Genomic DNA, 4,643 nt, shown 5'->3' with positions numbered 1-4,643 from the left:
TAGGTAGGTAGTATATATATATATATATAATTATTATATATATATATATATATATATATAAAGCAATATGCGCGCGGCTAGGTTTGATGCAGGTTTTAATTAATGGACAATTAATCCATTAATCTGGTTGTAATGAAATTAGGTGTACGCTCGCGTATGTAAATGAATGCGCGCATGTGCTTGGGCCCGCACGGGCGTGTGTGTCAGGATGCGCGTACAGTGCGATTCTCTGTGCTGTTTGCCAGATGGTGGCCGCCAGACATGGCTTTGTGTTGTGAGGAGCGATGGCCTGCTAAAGCTTTAGCTGCACGTGGTGCAAAGATTATCCAGAGACACTGTGCAGGCAGGGAGGCAGGCAGCCTAGCACGGCTTCATCGGTTTTCAGTTTGGAAAACAGGAAGTCATGGCCGCCGTCGGGGTCTTGCCGACAGACCAATAACGCCGTAAGAGCCAAGGTAGTTATCGCCAGCTTTGACTGTGGCGACAAAATGGCCGTGCTGCAATTCAACGTCGCGCGATTCCTTGCTGTGTCTATTACACAAACGAATGTATGATATCAGCGCTGCGTGGTCTAACTCTTCTCGATTAATGCTGCCCGTAGAGTTTATTTCTACGTCATTGCTCAAAAACGCACAATCTGAAAAAAATGGCGAAATATATACTCGCCTAATAGCGGATATATGACTGATTACACCAACTTAAAAAGCACTAATAAGAATTTATGGTGTTATAGCATAGAAAATTGGAATTGAGCACGCCGTAACACCATGGCATATTTAATTATAGCGACCATTAATTTGCAAATGGCGCCTCAAAACAAGTGCACCCATAGTGCACCTAATTCAAACAAACGGACATCTGATTCTGTGTAGTTTACACCGTTTCTATTTTTAAATTGGCCGGATGTCCGAGATTCGCAAGAAATGGCGGCGGAAATCAAAACGAGCGATCGAAATTCTAATCGTGCATGTTTTCGTGAATATAGCTACGTAGGTACGAAGGTTCTAAGACATGTTAGCGTTACTCTAGACAGTCGCTGTTACTCAAGTAATAACGGTATGTATCGTAAAAGTGGAGAAAATACGAGACTGGTTGTAAATTATTTTCGAAACCCTGGCTTTAAAGGGGAAAAAACAATGCTGGCTGCTTGCACGGCCCGGGCCGTGCTGCTAAGATTTAATGTTTAAGACTAATAATGTTTCCCATTGATGATATATGTGAACGCCGGCATTAAGGGGGGCGAGGGGCGTAACTTGTCGTTTCTGTTTTTACAACCGTGGGCGAAGATTCCTAACCGTAAAGCCGAGCGAGTATAGTTTCTCCGTGTATTCCATGCAGCAAATATCTGAGATGCTTTCCATGATAAACGGCTTTTCGTCCGATCTGTTTTCGAAGCTGGATTTGTTCGGAGCAGGTGCTAGGGTTAATGTTAGGGACCGACCTGCGTGCACCAGCGAGCTTCAGCGACTTTGATATGGCTTCACGCAGTGTCAGCTGCTTTTTGTAAACGCCTCCGTGACAGAAAGCCCTCTTCGTTCGGCGCTGAACTTTTTCAAGCGATGTCGGGTATTAGTTGTAAAGGATCTTCTACGTGCTTGCGTTCTCTCATTCACCCTCGTACTAATTTTTACTTCTCATAATATCCTATCTATGCGCCTGTCTCCATCTCATATCCCGTGTATGCATGTATACTCTTTCGCACTCGATTCGCCCATATATATCCCATATATATATTCTGTATATATCATTCCCCCCCTCATCCCATGTCTGCATCCTTGTTTTTTTCTTGCTCCCTTCTCTATATTTTACACGCCTCTCACCCCGTCAACTCGCGTTCGCAAGTTCTTGCAAGCAGCACACGATCATCCGCGAATCGGAAGGAGTTTTGTTTCCCGGCGCGAACTCTTTGAAACATTATACTAATGCATCGCGCCATGATGCCTTGATGCTCGGATATATATGGCAATCGGATGTCACGCGCGACTTCTCTTCCTATTTTTACGCGGTGCGCAGGGTTTCAGTTCTATAGCCACTGCACGCAAACACACCCACACATATATCCACGCAAACATACACGCACGACCGCCCATGACCATTCGTCCGCCCGACCGTGCGTCCGCACGCGCGCATAAGCGCACGCACAAAGACACGTATGCAGGCCTGTAAACGCACGCACGCCATCTTCACGCACTTATACAGAAGTGTGTTTCTCTTATAAGTAATCACTGTTAACCGGCGGCAATAAGTAGGCGTGCATGAAGACGCGGCACCCCCGCAGCTCTCGCTCCTTGCCCACCTTCTACTATCTTAAGGGGTGGACACACTAAGTGAGCCGGCCGGCTCGGTCGCATGAAAAATCGCCTAGTGTGTCCAGTGTCGCGGTCGCAGTCGCGGTCGATTTTCGAGCCTGCCGGCTGAGTCGCCCGAATCAAACATGTTTGATAATTATTTGAGTCGCGCGGCTACAATCGCCTAGTGTGCCCGGGTCTGCGATTGAGTCGGCCGATTGTACAATTCATCAGCCAATCAAATCACAATTTGTTGTCACATGATCCACAGAGTCGCCCGGCTCAGTCGCGTAGTGTGTCCAGTGCTGTCCACAGAGTCGCCCGACTCAACCGGCCGAGGCGACCGCCGGCTGTCAGGTCAGGACAGGTCAGGACAGGTCAGGTCAGGACGCCAGGTTAGCCGGCCGGCTCGACCGCATGAAAAATCGCGTAGTGTGTCCACAGCTTTACTCTACCATCGCTAGAACGCCACCTGTAGTCAGTCACCACGCCGCGCTAGACTAAGATGCGCATCACATGTGGGATCGATGTGCGTCATAACCCGACGCAGCCGTCAGTGACAGACGCGCGGTACCGTCACGGCGTGCCGACGCAGCCATCGGTGACAGACGCGCGGTACCGTCACGGCGTGCTGACGCAGCCATCAATGACAGACGCGCGGTACCGTCACGGCGTGCCGACGCAGCCGTTAGCGGCAGACGCGCGGTACCGTCACGGCGTGCTGACGCAGCCGTCAGTGACAGACGCGCGGTACCGTCACTGCGTGCTGACGCAGCCGTCAGTGACAAACGCACGGTACCGTCACGGCGTGCTGACGCAGCCGTCAGTGACAGACTCTCGCTACTGTCGCGTTCATCATTTATTCACGGGCGACACGCGCCGCCGACGCACGCTGGGCTTTGATATCGCAAATTGGAAGCTGCGCGCGTGTGAAATCGCGACGACGCTCCCAGCGGAAGGCAGAGTCTGTTGCGCAGTCCAGCGTCGACGCTGATACCCCGTAGCTGTCAGCCTGCCTGCGGCAATGCTCGTGTGACCGTCTGCGCTGCCTGCATGGGTGCTTTCCTGTGTGCCTGTAATTATGCTGCGTTTACACTATCGATTTTTGTCAGCAAATCGTACCGATTTCAAGTGCATTCCAACACAATCGGCTGAAATTCGATTGTGTTGGAGTCGGAGTCGGGCCGAGTTGGAGAAATAGAACAGGTTCTATTTCTCCAACTCGGCGACTTGACTCCGACTCCGACTGACTGCCTGCCTGACATTGCCTGTCTTTTGGCCTGGTTGTCTGCTTGTGCTTTTGTTTGTATGCCTGCCTGCCTGCCTGGCTGACTCTCTGCCTGTTTGCTAGACGAACGGCCTACCTGCTTGTCTACCTGCCTACCTACCTGCCTATTTACCTATTAGATCTGTTTGCCAGTCTGCGTGTTCACTATACTGTGTGAGTTGGTTATTTCACTCTTGGCGTCACAAATTAACTTTTTCAGCCATCGCCGGGCTTTTTTCCACCACGGTGTTTAGTTACGATCGTTAAAAATTTAAAAACTCGTTAAAAACGCGCTAAGTGCCGGTGTAGCGTGGCAGGCATTCCCCATATGTCAACCGTCCCACCGTCCCATGGGCATGCGCGTGTCAAGCAGGGTGAATGCGCATGGTTATTTGCATACCTTTAATAAAGGTTATATTCTCGTGCGAATGTGCAGTTACTGCCCATGCGCAATGTATAGAACGGACTGCGCATGTCCGTGGGCATTTGACCTTTAAATGTCTACTAGGTCTCAGGGGAGAGATAGTGAATATAGAAATCAGTTAACCCTAACCATAACCCTAATCCTAACCCTAACCCTATCTCTAATTCTAAAATAAAACAAAATTAGCCAAAAATAATAAAAAATAAAATAAATAAGAGACAAAATTAGCCAATCAGAGCCGTCCCCCTAGCGGATCACTATCTCTCCCCTGTGCAAAATTCTTAAATGTCAGATCCCCATGCGAATTCGCACTTAATGCCCATGCGCAATGTATAGGGGGAACGTTTGCCATGGAGGGGGGTGTATGTCCCACTACACCGGCTCTATTTACTGCGCCCCGAATGGACAGTGTGGCACGTCGTCACTAGTCTGTCCGCATTACCCGCAGCGACGTGCCAGCCAGACATGGTTGATGTGCACATCTGCCAGCAGCAAATCTTGTACTGATTAGCACTGAGGCAACTAAACACCAATAATGCCAAGAGCCACCGTGAGAGCCTTTCACAATATGCGGTCTCCCAGACCGCTGTGCAAATGTGGAATACATACATACGTGCATACGTACATACATACTACCAAGAGAACATAATAGGAGAAGAGTATG

The sequence above is a fragment of the Priapulus caudatus genome, unplaced genomic scaffold, assembly GCF_000485595.1.
Source record: "Priapulus caudatus unplaced genomic scaffold, Priapulus_caudatus-5.0.1 Scaffold0, whole genome shotgun sequence".
In the NCBI taxonomy this organism is placed as follows: Eukaryota; Metazoa; Priapulida; class Priapulimorpha; order Priapulimorphida; family Priapulidae; genus Priapulus; species Priapulus caudatus.
The sequence above is the reverse complement of the archived record's forward strand: the minus strand, read 5'-3'. Positions refer to the sequence as shown.